General features: G+C 42.6%; 1 protein-coding gene and 1 pseudogene across 1 annotated transcript in view; one reads left to right on the top strand and one right to left on the bottom strand.

Moving 5' to 3' along the window:
• The window catches only part of LOC118998830 (E3 ubiquitin-protein ligase makorin-1-like), a 43,820-nt pseudogene extending 42,148 nt beyond the window's left edge, over positions 1-1,672 (top strand).
• GRIP1 (glutamate receptor interacting protein 1) overlaps positions 1-18,645 on the bottom strand; it is a 666,005-nt gene that overhangs the window by 458,364 nt on the left and 188,996 nt on the right. The window lies entirely within an intron of this gene.

An 18,645-nucleotide genomic window follows, 5' to 3' on the forward strand; every position in this document is an offset into this window, starting at 1 on the left:
ACACAAATCCCATATGGTCATTTAAAAAACAAAAAACTGTTTCTTTCTATAAAAAAAAAATAAAACACTTTGATTTTCTAGGCATATCTGGACTTATCAATTCTTAGTCAATAAAATATCAGTGCACACTTTGCAGCACCCTTCCCAGAGAACAGATAAGAAAAATACAAAATTCAAATTCCTGATCTTGTTCAGTTATGAGCACAGATTCCCCCTGAACCCTAAAAGTGGTCAAATTCTTTAGCACAAATGGCAAGAGAAGAATAAGAAGGAATGATATAAGGCTTACATAAGTCTTTTTCATTGACATCTTTCAAGGAAAATGCAACCTGCTCTGTCATACTATAACTTTGAAATGATTTTACATTTTCCTATGTGAATTTGCTCTCGGTCTAGTTGCAGGAGCTGGTCCATCATCCCAACCTGTCCAAAACCCTTAGCAGACTTCCACGAGACACAGAGGATACCCACATCATCTCGCCTCCTCCCAAGACCAGCCTTGTGTGTATTTCGTGCATGGGGTGTGTAAGGAAGGAGATAATTGCCACTACTCACATGACTTCTCTGGCGGTCCACATGGTGCAGTGTGCAAGTATACTCAGCGAGGGTATACTCGCCAGTGGTATAGAGCTACAGAGACTGCTGCAGACGTGGACACAGCAAACCACAGAATCAGGAAGAAGTGACTGCTACAGATCGAACTGCAAAATCAGCCCTTGCTGCCTCCCCAAGTCTCTCGTCAAAAGTTGGACGGATTGCCAAAATGAACACAGGGGAGGCTGAGTCAAGACATTCAAATTTGCAACTGTGGAAGCAGGTTCAGAAGACTGGGTGGGTGAATGCCACTGAGTTTGTTCCTGGGCAGCCCCACTGTGGCCCTACTGCCCACTCTTGCACTGAAGCACCCCTGTAGGGCTCAGCGACCAGGGAAGACTTGGAGAAGGAGCAGCTGGAAGTGGAAGCAAAGCAGCAGCTTTGCCCCTAGGAGCAGCCGCAGAGTGCCAACCTTATTAGCAGGAGCAGATTCAGGATCCTCTCCAGCTGCCATCACACCTACTGTCCCAAGTGTATTCATACGTGGAGGAGGGCTCAGCAATTTGAGAGCAACATCATGGAGTCCTGCCGCGAATGTCCGAGCACACCTAACTTTGTCACTGCAAGTGAGGACTGGGCGGAGGAGAAAGCAGAGAAGCAGAAACTCATTCAGAAATACAAGGGCACAAAGAGTAATGACGCTTGTAGGTCTTCTGATGAAGGACGTGGGAGCTACCCACTTGGAGGGAACTCTTTTTACAAGCATGTGTGCTCTGATGGCCGTAGAGAGGAGCCACTGAGACAGAAAGTGGTACATCAAGCCCATACCGGGCGCGAAGAAGGAACCACTTCTGCGAGCTCACTGAGGAAAGAGAACAGAAACCCCTTTGACCACGAAGAAGAGGTTGTCACCTTGGAGCTGGGCGAGAGGGTGCCTATGCTTTTGGCTGCAGGTGGGGACGAGGACCTGACAGACTCTGAAGACTAGTTGGACTTGTTTCAGGATGAGCTGGAAGACGTTCACAACTCGGACCTATACCAGCTGTGCATGGTGTGTGCATGGGCCTGTCAAGCCTCAGACGGGGGCAGTTCCCGAGTGGTGGGGCGGGGCCCGCGGTTCTCTTCCAGGCAGGCCTGACCCTTCCAGGCACTGTCGGAACAACTTTTCGTGTCTTCCTGATCCCTCACCTTTCCCCAAAAAGTACCCTGTTTTCTCTGGTTAAAATTACAAAAATAAATCTTTAAGTCAGTTTTTTCATAACATGAATTTAACCGTCAGACAGTAAATATAGGTTTACTGTGTCATCTGTTTTCAACCAGATTCACAGAGTTGGAGGGTACGGTTTATGGACTTGCCTGCACTCAGTTGAGGACCTCAGGTTCAAAAGTCACACCATTGGCCCCGCTTTCGTGTCCAAAAATAGGGATCTGGCCTGTGGGATCTGGCGAGGGATCTGGCCTGCGGTGATTCCCCTCCTGCTACGAACTTGGGGTTTCTGGAGACATCTACACACCCATGCTTTTGTATCTGTTCCCACCCTGCAGCCCCCACCCCATACACTTGTTCTGTGGTTGGGTCTCTTGTCCAATTGCACACAAGCAATACACCACTGGGTAACCATAAAAAAAAAGAGCTAATCACTCATATCTCAGGCCATATTTGATTTTGAAGGATTAAGCAGATGTGCTAAAAATAATGAACACATCAAAAATAATGATTAGTTCCATGAAATGCCTACTCTGGGATGTTAGAAAAAATATATATGTAACCAGGTCCTTGTAGACAATTTTCTATAAAGGATCTCAAAGGGCATTACTCAATGACCCTCAGAATGACTTTATGGAGGCCCTCCTAAGATTCAGAAGTGGAATGGATACATAAAATTTGGATCAAGAAAGTATCTTAATAGGTACTTTAAAGGAACATTATGTGAATTGCCTGAGGTGGCAGAGCCCTAACAGTGAGGGAAAACAGAACCTGCAATGCCCAGACCCTGGTTTAAAACACCTAAGGCACCTTCCCCCATGGAGAAAACGGCTTTCTTACTACTCAGAAGTGAAACTGGTTTCCCCTTAGTGAGACCAGGGGCACTGAAAGGCCCCTGGAAGGTAACACCAGATAAGCCAAGAGGGCTGGGAACACAGTGGGACACAGATTTCTCACCTGGCTGTCTGTTCTCACCCTGCGGACTGTCCTCAGTAGCCTGGGAAAGCTGACCTTTCTTCCACTGTCAAGCCCCATCCCCACCCTCTCCAGGCCTTCATCACCCTTAGAGGGCCCAGCTGTGCGGGGAAGGAGCTGGCATCCCGACTCACGTCTATCAATGGTTAAGGCAGCACTGCTCTTCCCTTCCCACATTCATAAGAATTTCCACTACACTGCACGTATAGAGCAACAGCAGAGTGGACTTTTCAAACACTTCGCAATTCAATACGGAGTCCCTGTCAGCCATGAGAGTTATGTCAAGTGCTGTGTCAAGACTGAGCCAATGGGGTGTAACAGGAATGCTCTTAGGAGGGGCCAAGAATGCCCAAAACCACAAGGCTGGACCCTTGGATAAGGAGGCCATCTGGACACCAGTATGAGTGGGACCTCCCCACCTTGTGGGCTTGGAGAACTCAGAGCTTCCACTCCACCAGACTGTGCCGCCACTGCAGGCACCTGGCTTCATTTGAGACCAGCGTCCACCTCTCCATCTGCAGACGCCAGTGACCAGGGCTTCACACCTGATGCTTGCTCTGCTTGCTTCTACTGGCAGTAAATTCCCCTTGCGTGAGACTCTCCTGGCTCACTGGGGAGGTCCCCGTAACAAACCTGGCAGTGTGGTAAAACACCAACATGTGCGAGTGCCTCCTTTCGGGGATGTTCCCTTGCTCGCGACACTGCACTTCCCATGAAGCTAAACCAGTTTTGTGAGCAAACTCTCAGGTGGCATGATGATGAAAATTAAAATATGAAACATGATACTAAGATTGAAATATCAACACAAAGCAAGCACATTGAAGTTGGTTAGGAGAAGGATCCCTGACAGCCAGATGGCATCTAGTAAGGCTCAGAAAAGGAGAATGTTCTTGTGTTATACGTGCTGAAGTCTAGAACCAAAATAGGACTTTATCCACTTGCACTAAAACTGGAGCTGATTGAAATTTGATTTCTTACAATCCCTTTTCTAGCCAAATTAAAATCTCTACTATTTCCTAAAGCACCTCTACATTTTCAAGCTCCTGTCCTTCACCCACTTACCCATTTATTCATTGGACAGATATTTACACGACCAACTATGTCTCAAGCACCGTGCCAGGTGTTGAGAATATAGCAGCGTGCGGAATGACCAAGCCCCTGTTCTGTGGGGTGGCCTTCTGAGGGGTGACTCGGACAATCAATATATACACCAGTAAGTGTATACCAGGGATTACTAACCTACAGGAAGAAGCCCAAAGCAGGATAAGGAGACAGAGTGATGAGGGAACTGTAGCTGAGTCATCGGAGACCGCATTTCCGTAAGGTGACACCCAAGCCTTATCAGAACAACTGAAGAAGGAAGAGGAGGAGAAGGAGAGAAAGGTCTGGTTACAGGGAGGACGCACACTCCAAGCAGGGAGAAAAGCAAAGGTGAGAGGTGTCTGATTGGCACACTCAGGGAAGAGCTAGGAGGCCCACAGACGCACCAGTGAGGGGAGGCTGATGAGGAAAGGAAAGGAGGCAGGGGGCGCAGTGGGCAGATCACCTGAGGCAGCGCTCTGCAAGTGCTCTGTGGGCAAGAGCACTGGTCTGTTTTTTCCAATCCATTGCAGACTAGCTATTTTAGAAAATACAATGAAAATACCACAGCAACATCTACTGCTATAGAAGTTTCTGCATCTATTTCCGCAGACCCCTGGCAGTTCTCAGACCAGTAGAGATCCCGGGCCATGGAGGCGAAGTCGGGGAGGTCAAGGTCAGTGCTTGGAATTCTATTCTGAGGGACGGGCATCATCACCTCTAGAAGGTTTTGAACAGTGAGACCTCTGCTCCTTCAGACCAAATGCCCTTCCCCAACCAGCACCTGTCAAGGTCTCAATGACACGAACCGTGTCCACCGCTCACAGAGAACAAGTTCAGCCAGGAACACTTCATGTTCACACATCCTGATCTGACCTCATGGCTTCTCCTCCACCCCCACCAAAAGGAATCATTTTCAGAGAGAATTTTTCTTCTTTTGTGGTACAATCTTCATAGCATTCATCTCCACTATAGTAAGACATTTAGTATGTGCTACATCTCACCAAAAAGTCTGTATAAATTCCTGGATATCAGAGACGGTTTTATAAATCTTGTACTTATTATGTTCACTTGACAGCCAATACATGCTCTTGAATTGAGTTGTAAACTAGATCTATAAAATTCAGTCATCAATAACACGATGTGACTACATAAAACAAACTGTAAAGGCCCATTTTCAGCATTTCTGGAAGAAGTGCTGACATTTTTCAGGCTCCCTGTTACTTTACAGATCAAATCCAGAAAATTATTACTGGCTCGAAACTTCTGTATTTCTATTCTCTCATCTCTCATCTATGGCAAATTTCTTGAAATACATGGCCCACTGGCTAGACCTTGTTACCACCTTAATGGTGTATAGACCTCTTTGGTGGTGAAATGTGTTGCAATACAATTTGACCTGTAGAGATGCAGAATTTAAATGCTCCCTTAAAAAGGCAGTGACCAAGAAACAGCATTGTTTGTCTCTGTCCCAGGCCTACAGTTCATTTTCAAACCAGAAGTAATGGCCCGCTATGTTAAATGAGTGGGAGAAAATTAAACACCTGGATTAGGAGATTCTAAGAGCCCAGTGGCAAGTGGAGAATGTAACTTTCAATAGTTTAGCCCAGAGAAGCATGACAAGAAGTTTATTGCTCTAAAATCCAATCTGGGAAAGTTCACCATGATTCTAACTTTATTTTTACTAGCAGAAACAGAGTTGGCTGTGCAATCTTGAGTGTTTGTCTTTGGACTGAATCACTGTTTATCCTGATGACATTCCTAATTTTTCCCTCAAAATTGTAAGTTTCTCCTTTATGAAAGAGGAAAATCTCTCTAGAGTGGGAAAGAAGGCAGTGAGGACTACCTAAATAGAGCAGATTTTGCTATAACAAAATACTATAGACTGGGTGGATTCTAAACAGTATAAATTTATTTCTTACAGTTCTGGAGGCTGGGAAGTCCAAGATCAAGGCACAGGCAGATTTGGTGTCTTGTAAGAGCCTACTCGTTCACAGATGGCACTTTTGTTGTTGTGTCTTCACATGGCGGACCGGATGAGGGATCTCGCTGGGATCTCATTCATAAGAGTACAAATTCCGTCCATGAGGGTTCTATGCGCATAACCCGATTATAGGCTCCACCTCCTCACAGCATCCCTCTTGGAGATTAGGGTTTCAGCACATGAACACGGCGTCTCTAGCAGTCGGCAACACGATTTACTCATCACTACATCGTCCCTTCATCCGGACACCCATCCACCTGCTCATCCCGTCACCCACATCACCCACATACCTCTCTCTCTCTTTAAATAAGAACATTATACATGTTTTCTTTCTCAAAATCACAAGATTTAAAACAGAGCCCTGGGCATATCTTCACGCTTGTCTTCTTGTATTCCTAGATGATCACCTTTCTTCAGCAACTTTCTTATCCCACTTTTCTTCTTTCCCTAAATTTAACCTTATTATTCTTTACGTAACTTTCCATTTCTTTCTGTCAACCTCATAGCATTTGCCCATGGGGTCTGTGTAAAGCAAGAGAAGAACAAGGACCGAAGGCTTTCCCTTGCTGGGCCTTCTCGCTGGTCCCCTTCCTGGAGCTGTGACTTTAACTGTCACCCCAACAGACGTTTCACTTGGGGGCTTCTGTGCCAGCACTTTGCCCAGAGAAAACCTGTGGAAAACCTATGATCATACGAAAAAACCCACAAGACAAAGAGAAAGACCTGCTCCTAAATGATTTTTTAAAACAGTTATTTCACATTGTACATTTTAAAATCCATGACCAAAATTTGACCTTCTAGACAGACAATGGTGCCCCTTGACTGAAATGCTGTAATACCAGACCAGCTTGAAACACTGAGTTAGTTAGCTTCATTGCTTCCATTACAAACTCAAAACTAGAAAGTGCAAGCATTTGGAGGTTCTCTGTGGGCAGGGCAGGAGCAGGCAAAGGGTAGACAAGGATTGTCTTGGTCCGTTCATGCCACCGTCACAAAATGACAAAGGCTAGGCGGCTTATAAACAGCAGAAATTTACTTCTCACAATTCTGAAGGCTGGAAGTTCAAGATCAAATGCCAGCATGGGCGCGTCCTGGGGAAGACCCTCTTGTGGGTTGCTGTCTGCTGACTCTTCCGTGTCCTCACATGGTGGGAGGGCCCACGGAGCACTGTGAGGCCTCGTTTTTGAAGGCACTAACCTCATTCACGAGGGTTCCACACTTCTCGACTTCAGCGCCTCCCACTGGCTCTACTTCCTGATATCATCACCTTTGGGCGTGTCAGGATTTCAATACGATTTGGGAGAAGGACCCACTCAGACCATAGCAATGGTAAACCATGGAATTAGTTCAAATGTACAGGAAGCATACTCACCAGAACACAAGAAGAAAAAAACGTATGCTGTTGATCGGAATGAGCAGAGAGAGGCGGGGGAAATCCGAGCTAGTAAACAGTGAAGTGGTAGCAGCCACTGCTCAGCGAGAGGAGAGAGGACTCCCTGTAGAAACATTGTCTGAGTGAGGAAGAGAAACGGGTGGGCACAGAAATGCCGAGGAGTTTCGGCAAGTATTTTATGTCATCTCAACTAATCTCACAAGCATGATATCTAAAAAATATGATATGTAGATGTTATCCTTTCTGTACGGACAAAGAAGTAGTAGTTCTGTGAAGTTAGACAAGTTACCCAAAGTTACAGCAGGGATTTTAAATCCAGATATATTTGACTCCAAGGCCTATGATTTTTGTACTATGTCACCTTAAGAATAAAAAATATCTACAAAATAAAGTTGGTGTTGAGGGAAAAGAGGGCAGTCGTCTACTCAAAACATGGTAAAACTAAAGGGTACAGAAGCTAATTTTTTATTTGAGTTGCTACTGCAGCACTTATTAGGCAGATCTGAAAGCTGAAGTCATCTTGGAAACAGAGGTCAATTTAATGTTAAGAATGCATGATGTTCTGGGCCCGACTGACACACCGGACATAAATAAGTCACCAGGAGTGGTTGTAATACAATTTAAAAGTCTCCAGGAACTTCAGAAGGGAATAGTATGACACTGGGCCAAAATGTACAATTTGTCATTTATAAAGTTATCCTGACTCAAGGAGCCTGGAAGGCTGCCGGCCTGATTCGGATGCAGAACACGCGTTCTGGAGGCCTGGATCGGGAACTTGAACTTGTGTGCATGACTGGCAGGCAGGCTCTACAACTATGATGCTTCAGGCATACCATGGGAACTCTGCACCTCTCCTATACATACAATCTCTTTCCAGAGGATATTAGAGTTATGCATGCAGCTACCTCTCCGCCCCTAACGGGGCTTTAAGCTGTTTAGCAAGGGCTATTTCCTACTCGCCCTATGTTCCCTGACAGCCTGGCACACTGATCTGTACCCAACGCGTGTTCAATATCTAGCTGAATGAAGCCCTGACCACACTGGTAAGAGCAACTGCCGGGTGGAGGGCCAACTGTGGTTTCTGCTGGGGGAAACCCTATCTCGCTGATCACTGGAATTCTTTACAGATTGGCATCCGTTTGTGGCCACGAGGAACCTGTGGACATACTTTTCCAACTGAATTGCATGGTGATTGGGAACATGTTTTTCAGGGGAAGAAAACTGGTTCAAAACTATAAATGAGAAGGAAGGATAAAGGTATAATTTCTCTAAATGAAAGGAGTTAATGTCAAAGTCTGTTGCAGCTGACCTTAATTAACATTTTTTCAAATATAAATCACCTGGCTGATGAAACCATAAAGTGTTCCAGATTGTGGATAAGAAGTCAAGCTGATGAGCATAAATGACAAAAAAAAAAAAGCAAACAGTTGAGTGGAATGAAATGTGACAGATGCGCCTCATCGAAGACAACAACAAACTAATGATTAAACTACTAAAGTATCAAAGAGGATGATGGACTTGGAATGATTGGTAACAATTTGGGAAAGCAATGAATGTCCTAAGCACAGGCATTTCAACTTTTCTTCCTAGATAATATGTGAGTTTTGTATTCCCAGCATTCACTCAGACAAGGGGAAAAGCACCATCACCAACTCAGTTCCTAAAACCCCTCCCAGTGCTTCAGAATGCACAGCTAGAATCAGACCAACTGGGTCAAAATGCCAGCACTTCTGCTTACTAGCTACGTGGGTGCCTCCATTTCTTCATCTGGAAAGTTGGGTCAATAATATTGGCTATGTGGTAGGGTTGTGGTAAGGATTTAAATGAATTAACCTATAAAGTGCTTAACATAGTGCCCAACACACAGTAAACACTCAGGAAGTGCCGGCATCACCATCGCCATCACCACCACCACCACCACCACCACCACCACCATCATCACCACCATTTATTCTCAAGGTCACATTATGCCAAGAGACAGGAACTGATGAGCATGGAGCCCCAGGCCGAATGTAAAGTATGAAGACTGCAGAGTTAAGCTGACTTACTTTACACCTCTTTTGATATTTCCCTTCATCTCCATTGTATTCTGGGTAGGGTTTTGCTAAGAAAGATTGAAATTAAAACTCAATCGAGCGATGCCTTGCTAAGGCAAGGGATTTTTCTTGACTTGTATACATTGATACAAAATCAAACCCCTGGCCTGCAATTAGACCTGAGTATTTCATCAGCTGGCTGCCTCCAGTGTTTGCTTTTGGAATAATCTGCAGAGCGGTGGCCAGCCAAAAATCTGTCTGTCTTTAATGTACTCCCTCTTGCGTGTAACTGTCATGTTACTAAGCTACCCAGCACCCTTCAAACACCCTAACTATGTTTGGAAAATCTGAAGCCTTACAGATCTCGCTTTATCAGGGCAGCATCCAGAAAACTCAAGACCAAGATGCCTTTGCAACTGGGATACAGGCGGCTGGACTAGACATTGCCAATTGGTCAAATGCTCCTGAATCTTTGGTTTGTAAACAAGAAACCTGAGGAGACAAGCCTGGGGGGAGTCCACGTTGGTGGCTCTGGTGGCAGCGGAGGCATCCAACACCTAGGGACAGCCAGCCTGGGAGTTTCCCTGGTATTCATGGCGACAGCCACAGTTTCAATTTTCTCGTCAGGCCAGTTTGGATTCGCTATTTGGGATGGTTCCTGTATGTTTAGACTCCCCCCCACAGTCCTGTGAGCTCTCTAATTTGCTTATAATAAAATCCTTTTCTAATTATTCAGCCATAGTGGGTTTTTGTTGCTTCCAGCTAAAAATCTGGACAGAAAGAGCTACATCTACTAGTAAAGGGAGTACAGGCACCAATCAGTGCTAGTAATACATATAAAATACCTGGTGTTTAAAAATGGCAGTTGATATAATTAAGTCTACCCTAAATGTGCAAATTCTCCAAACTTTCCATCCATACTGCTTCCATAGAGAAGAAAAGACTTCATTCAGGCCTTTGCAGTTGACAATAATGCTTTGCCATTATAATATCAAGTTTACCTTATCAATTTTTCTAGTTAACTGTACTATGAAATAAATTACCCCATAAACAGCAAGGTTTAAAACAACCAAGGTTTTATGCTGCTCACAGATACAGGGGTCAGGAATTTGCATAGGGCTCAGAGAAGATGTCTTCTTTCTGCTCCAAGATCTGAGCCTCAGGCTTCTCGGCTTCCCCAAAACATGGTAGCCTCAGGGTCATTGGACTTGGTACTGTCAGCTCAAATATCTCAATAAACAAGAGAGGAGGCTCATTACCTTTCACACCCACCTTGCAGCCCAGGCAATGTTAATTGCAGCGCACACTATTGGCCAAACCAGCCAGGAGCCTGCCCATATTCAAAACAAGAGTAATTAAACTCTACTTTCTGATGGGGAAGTGACAAAGTCACATTGTTAAAGTGTATACGGGATGAGAGGTGTTGTTGGATACATGTTTGCCACAGTGACAGGCAAAATGGATTTAGAATCCAAATGTTAATTCTAAAGATATCTGGGATGAATAGTCAGATGTTTAGACTGCTGGTATACTTTAAGGCTTAATACAGGCATACCTCAGAGATACTGTGGTTTGGCTCCACACCACCAGTATAAAGCAAGTCTGACAACACAGGGAGTCATACTCTTACCGATAGAGGGTCTTATCTTCAATTTGTGTAAAAAAAATACACCTTCTGTGAAACACAATAAAGAGATGTATGTATGTACCATCATAATACTCTGCATCCAGCAGAGGTCCCAAAAGCATAAGCTAACTTTCCCAATTTTGCTTTCCATTTTTCACCCATCAATACATTATTTGACTATGGCACGACCATCTAGATGAACAAGGTGACTACTTAAACTCTGAATACTAAAATCTCTCAGTAATAGCCCAAATTAATGTATAATTTTTATCTTCTTCCAGCTTCTCATAAATCCCTGGTGGTATGATTCCTCTGCAAGAGAGTTAAAGATCTCTTGAAAAATCTTGTGTTTGCTTTCAGAGCGATGTCATGAATATAAAATCCTTTTGGAGATAAAAGGATTTTTATGATCCCCATGTATTTCCTCTAGTTTTATAGATAGAAGATGGTGTTGATGATGGCAGGATACTTTATATCGTGCGCACCGAGCAGCAGATCACTGTGGCTGAGTTTTCCATGGAAAAATGCAATTACATTTCTCTACACTTTAACATGACCGCTGAAAGACGCCCGGAAATCTTTCCTGACTCCTTTCTGGGCAAAAGAGGATCTGCTATGAAGAATCTCTTAAGATTCTTGAAGGCCATTTCTCCTCGTCAGTATGTAATCTGCAGGAGATACATGCTGTTTCAAGATACAGACTCATCCATTATTCTCTTGGTTAAATTCAAGAGCTTTGACTACCTGATAGCAAATGTAAAACCTGAGAGCTATTATTTTTAGGGGACCAATCCTTTCCAGAAGAATATATAGCCATCATCAATTTTAATGGAACGTGCATTTGTTCCTCAAGGTCAAGGCTTGGGTCTGATCCAGTGACGCCCAGCCCAGTACATTCACATAGGAGTTGTTCAAAAATGTGCACTGATGAGAATCTCATGATTACACATTACTTCCATGAATATATAATTCATGCGCCACAATGCTGTACTCCTTTATATGTGGCAAGGATTTTAGACTTGAAACTTCTGGTAGCTTACACTCCATTAGATGGTCATTACATTCACATCCTAAGGTATATTACACTTCATGCATATATACCTTGTCTGTAGGCTACAAGGTTGAATCCCTTCAGAACTGGTAACAAGATACACGGGGGTAGGAACCACGTCTATCTTAATAATTCCTGCACTTGGCAGTGTGTCATACAGAGTAGTTTTCAATAAACACTTATAAAATCATGCAGTCATTGATTAGATAAATGAAAGAATGATGATATGTTTGGGTCTTAAGTCACCTTGTCTTGTTCATTCATTATCTCATAAATGAGTCTCAACCTCAAAACAAAGTTGGTAATATCCACATTGCTACAACGTGGGGCCTCAGCCTTTTAGGGAATAATTGGCTCATGTTCTGTACTGTCATCACCAGAAAGGATTTAATTTCTGCCCGCACCACATGCAAAGATTCGCAGGCAGGATTCTTGATTGGACTGAACAACTGGATGTCTGGCTCCTGTTAAGCGAACGGGAAGTGACCGGGATGCAGTTACCTAACTGCGGAACTTCACTGTCAGGCACGCTTCCCTGGGGTTGTTAGGGCTCGCCACGCCACAGGCTGCTTTCTAACCACCGCACGTCCACCATAAAAATAAAACCCCGGCATCGGTGCTAGTCACTAATTAAATTCCATGCACATTCAGAATTTTGCTAGTATGTACATTTTAATAATGCGGTTGTCTTGAAGGCTGTCAAAAGGTAGTGTAAGTCTTCATTGCTTAACCCAAGCCTGCCACTTTAGCGCTTCACTTTGCAGTTTGACTAGGATAAACCATCCATCATATTGTGGTGTTTTAACTGGTTACAAATTAAACAGGAAAAGTAATAAGAATAGAAAACCAATTTTCCTAGACTACCCTAATCTTGCCAAGCATAAAAATGCACTTAACTGAGAAAACTGCTGAGAGATTCATATAGAATTTGTGTGCTACTGAAGAAATCATTATAACAGCTAATTTCTGGGAATAGAGTTTCTGCAAAAGTGAATAGAGATATCTTTTCCAAAAATAGCATTGCAATAAAATGTAGATATTTATTCTCTACTAATTTAAAAAGGATTGTATTAGTATAACCTCATGTAAAGTCATATATGCAAATCTTCGGTGTGGCAGTGATAAAAAGATTTCAACTGTTAGGTAATTTAAAGTATTAGCTAAAAGGAAAAGTGTGAGCATTTAACTTAAAACAAGGAAATCTGTAAGAGTAATAATAAGATCAAACTGGAATGAAAATTAGGCCACCTAGCTGCTTAAAGAAAAAAGTTCTAGCCCTGGCTGGCGTAGCTCAGTGGATTGAGCGCGGGCCTATGAACCAAAGGCTCGCAGTTCGATTCCCAATCAGAGCACATGCCTGGGTTGCAGGCCAGTTCCCAGCAGGGGACCCACGAGAGACAACCATACATTGATATTTCTCTCCCTCTCTCCTTCTCTTCCCCTCTAAAGATAAATATATAAAATCTTTTAAAAAATTCTAGCTAAGTTAGAAAGAAAATCTAAACCAAGTAACTTGAATTCTATCTTAAGTATAATTCTTTATCACTGTCATTGTCATCATCATTATAATCATCATCGTTGTTGCTGTCACTAGCCTTCACCGAACATTTAATTACACTATGACAAGTACTTCACCCACATTTTCTAATTTAATCTTCAAAAACACTTCTGTGACTTACATTCTATTATTACTTATGGTTTACCGGTAAAGAAACGGAAGCTAAAACAAATAGATTAAGTAGCACAAATTATTTGCCTAAACTTTTAAGTGGCAGGTTCAAATCCCAGGCAGTCTGATGCCACATTTTCTCATAATCATCACTCGTCTAGAGGTGCTTCTGACAATAGGTCCAAGGGACACAGCAGTCACAGACATAACAAAGCTGTGGAGCAGCTCAGGAGCCCCCTGAAGCATGGCTGGGTATGTGACTAGTTCCAGGTCACTGAAATTTTCTGGTTCTCAAATTCCTAAAGGAGGTGGTAGCACCAGGTTTGAGATTCACAGCTGGGTGGCGCCAATCGCTAGGGAGCAATCTAAACATTTATGAGGGACATGTATCAGGCCTTTAATGTATACAGTGTCTTAGACTGGATGTGCCACCGCACCAAGGACTCACCTGCCCTGGCCATCATCTTCCACCACGCATGGCAAAATCAACTGAACTCTCCATCATTTACCAGCAATGTGCTCCCCATGTTATATACCTGAATATCGTTCTTTGAAATGGGGGCAGCCCTGTTATCACTGAGTAAGTAGTTTGATTACTGCCTTGTGCTTTCACTCAGTATTCATTTACGCATTCACTTATTCAACAGACTGTAACTGAGATCCTCATAGGGATGATTGTGGACCAGTCTTACGGGCATTTGGTGAGCAAGGGTCGGTCACACAGGTTATAATGAATGGGACAATCCCACTATGTTCTATGTTCTTCACGATTTTCCAAATGCTCCACCAGACATTCAGATACCAGAAAAACGCTTTTTATAATTATCTGAGCCTATATATTAAGCCCTTTTTCACATGTAAACACAAGTATGTTTTGTTTTGTGCGATTTTCACATATACTGATTTTTCCAGGCATGCAGCTACAATGTGTGTGTGTGTGGGGGGGGAGGGTGTGTGAAACTGTTTCATTTCAAATGTTTTTAGTGATAGTTCACCACCTGGGAAAATCACACCATGGACATAAGGCTGTTAACAGTATTTCGGTTCCCAACACAACATACCTGTATCTGACAGCACTTGTGGCTGTTCCATTCGTGGTGATGCCACAAATGGATGCAAGCATCTCACTACTCCATATGTCTCCAGGAGTCGCGCTCAAGCATTTATATGCAGATGCTGCTGTAGGGGCATGGGCATGTGTCATTTTTACACATTATGAATATAATTTCATATACAAATTGCATATAGTTGTATCTATGCATACATGTATTCACTTCTATTATATGTTATTTTTTTCTGTTTCAGCCAGGGGGTCACATTAATTTTTTTTAAATCCCTGTGTGTCGATTGTATCACTCACGACATTTATTTGAAGCCACTGAGTTGCTGTTACTAAACATCTGCCACAGAAAGGTACACTGGTCCTGACAGAACAGAGACATTCTGGGCTAAATACTATTTGAGGTCTTGTGCGGCTTTAAAATTCTACTCCATCCTATTAAATAAAGCCATAATGGGTGATTTTCCCTACAAAAGTGGCTCTAGCCAAAACCAAAAATAAATTACACACTCCCACTGATTTTGCATGACTGCTCATAGAACACACATTTCTGGAAATTCTCTAATTAGCACATTTTTTTTTTATAATGAGAAATGCCTTTCCTCATTCATGAGGCAGAAAATGGCATTCCGTGTACACCTACATATATTCATTTTTTCCTCTTGTCCTACACATAAAGCATGCCTGGCAGAAAGTCAGTTGGATTAGAAAATGAAATGAGGCTATGCTTATAAATTAATTTTAAATGAAAAACTATTTTAAAATGGAGTGAAAGGAGGAACAACAGAAACAATGCATGGCAAGTGAGAGAAATGATGTGGAATTAAAGTCATGTGATTGCTCTGCGCTATGGGCCAACGGCATGGCGATATTCAGAGGATCCGAATGAAGTGCCATAATTTTAACACAAGAAGAGCTTAAAGTCTCCTCCGTGCTTTGCCATCCAAAGGGGTCCCTCAGTCAAACAATCATTAAGCAAGAGTTCAGAACTCTTGTTAAAGGGATTTGAATGGCCTTTCTCAAGTGCCTCCTTACACTCAGATTCAATTAATTAGACAAAGATTTACTGAGCACCCACTGAACAGATGGGCAGAGCACTGTGCTTGGTGCTATGAAGTTCAATGGAAATGATGAGACTCCTACACTCTATATCGCTGCAGGACACACATACATAAATAAATCTGAAATAAGGAAGACTATAAAGCAAGCTATCAGAGAAGTACAAAGTGCTAAAGCAACTTCAGAGCCGGAAAGATTCATTTCAACTGGAGAAACCTGAGCAGGCTTCTTGGAGGAGGTAGGATTTGAATTAAACTTGAAAAAGAAGAAGAAAAACTTTGATAAGCAGAAATGAATGGAAGAGGGAGGTAGCCCAGACACAGGAAACAACTCAAACCGAAACCCGGAAGAGGGTAAGAGGTAGGGAAACTGGAGTGACGGTATCAGGGTGCGGAAGTAATACTAGACTGGGCCAAAATACACCTGAAATCCAGGCTGAGAAGTTGGGACTCTATGCTATACATTCAGCAGTCACTAGATACTACAGAGCACCTACTGTGTATCCAATTCTACTGTAGGTAGTAAGGCTATATCAGGAAACAAGGCAGACAAAAATCCATGGACCTTGCTATTTAGTTGGTGAAATATACAAAAAGACAAATAAGAAAGAATATATAGTGTGTCACACAGTAAGAAGTATGTGGAGAAAAATGAAAGGATGAGGAATAAAGGAGTTGCCACTTTGGAAGGTCCAGGGAAGGCCTTGCTGAGAAGGTGGCATCGGAACAGCAGCTGACAGGAGGTGAGAATACAGTGTGTAACGGGATTCAAAGGTAGACTATGACCACTACACGCCTATGAGAAGAGCCTACAATTGGGAAACTGACCACAGTAAATGCTAGTGGGGAAGTGGAGCAACAGGACCTCACATGCACTGCTGGTGGGAGTGCACAACAGAACAACCACTCTGGGAGACAGTTTGGTGGTCCTCACAAAACCAAAGGTATCTTACCACCCATTCCAGCAATTGTGCTCCTTGGTAATTACCCAAAAGAGACAAAAAATTATGTCCACACAAAAACCTGCACATGGATGTTTACATCAGCTTTATTCATAATTGCCAAAACTTTAAAGCAACCAAAATGCCTTTCACTAAGTGAGTAGAAAAATAAACTGTAATAAACCAGATCATGGAATATTATCCTGCACTAAAACAAAATGATCTATTAAGCTATGAAAAGACATGGAGGTACCTCGAATGTATATTGCTAAGGATAGAAGCCAATTATAAAATGCTACATACTATACAATCCCAACTCCATAACTTTTTGGAAATGGCAAAACTATGAAGAAAACTATTTGCAGGAACAGCGGGTATATGGGAAATCTCCACACTTTGTTCTCAGTTTTGCGGTAAACTAACATTGCTATAAAAGACAAAGTTTTTTTTTCTTAAAGAAGAAATTGTGTACAATTTACAGAACCAGATTTGTGTTTTTAGGTGATAATTCTAGAAAAAATATGGATTACTGATTTGAGGGGTGCATTGCGGGGGTAAACCAAAAGTAGACAGAATAGGAAGCAGCGCAATGCACTGCATACCATCTAACATTGATGGTTCCCAGATACACAGTCAGTGCATAAAAAGATACACAGATAAAGAGAAATAGCAACTGTAGATCCGTGGTTATCTCTGAGATGAAAGAAGGAGAAGGGAAAGAAGGAGGAAAAGGTAACCTAGGGAAGGGTCCTCAGGTGGCTTTTTCTATCTTTGTTGCTGTCCTTCTTAAACTGCTAGTGGTCGCATAGACATTTGCTACATTAATCTCCACTACTATTTGAATGTCTGAAAGACTACACAAAAATAAAAAAGAAAATTATAAAAGTAGAAGCTAGAAATAATTAAAATAGTTCATTTACTATGTACCAGGCACCCAGTATTACCCTGGCACTATCTCAATTAATCTCTTCAGCAACCCTGTGGAAGGGGGTACTATTATTATTATGTTTCATTTATTTAAAAATATGGGACACAGAGGCTAGGTAATTTGGACACGATCACACAGCTAGCAAACCAAGTCACACAGTCTCCAAACCAAAGCAGCAAAGCTCCAAAGACACTACTTGAAACTGAGACAGAAATGAGGAAGACCAAAAGGTATCTCAGCAAATGCAAAATATGCTAAAGAAAGCTAAAGCCGGACACCCTTAGCCAGACAGGCTGAGCTCCTGAAATAGTTACTTCACTCCCAACAAGCAGCTGGACTTGAGGTAGGAGACTTGGAGACATATATAAAATACCGAAGAGGAAGTCCTGGGAGGCTGACATCAAAGTAAGTAGCTGACATAACACTTTACCAACATCCTGAATTCTGAAAATAGTCTCGTAATAGCATGGTAATACTTAAAACCACAGACAGGCCTACACACTTTGATCCTGAACCACCTATGGTCCACCTTAGCATCATTATAATCTGATTGTAATAAATCAGCATTGTGTTTTCCACACCCCAAGTGGGAAACCGGGGAGAACTATGGGTAATCTCATGTGCTGGAGAAGAAAAATGATCTAACTCCTAACACAAGCACAGTAGAAAGTAAATTAAGAATAGGGAAGTAAAAAGCCTTATAAAATTATAACCCCTCAGGCAACAGGGGGCCTTTCTCCATTCACGGATCAGCCAGCTCCCATATTCTGTGGAGTGTACTGTCCTTAATAAAGCTTACTTGCTTTGCTTTACTCAGTTTGTGTGACTCGTCCAATTCTTTGTTCATGATCACCAAAAACCTGGTTACCTGTGCTCACCTGTGACAAAACCACTGAAGAAACTGCCTTTCCAAAAATAAATAAATGTCTGAGTTGGAGAAAACTGAACAATGAAAGAGGGTTGAAAAGATAGCAACAGAGTTAAGAGACCCTGTCAGGGAGAATGGATTGAATGGGGACCAGTTATACAACTCACGCATTCATTCATTTTTTGATTATTCCACTTTCAACACATTTTTTGAAGCTTATATAGCATGCAATAG

The sequence above is a fragment of the Sturnira hondurensis genome, unplaced genomic scaffold (assembly GCF_014824575.4).
Source record: "Sturnira hondurensis isolate 20B ecotype Veracruz unplaced genomic scaffold, ASM1482457v3 Scaffold0014384, whole genome shotgun sequence".
Classification (NCBI taxonomy): domain Eukaryota; kingdom Metazoa; phylum Chordata; class Mammalia; order Chiroptera; family Phyllostomidae; genus Sturnira; species Sturnira hondurensis.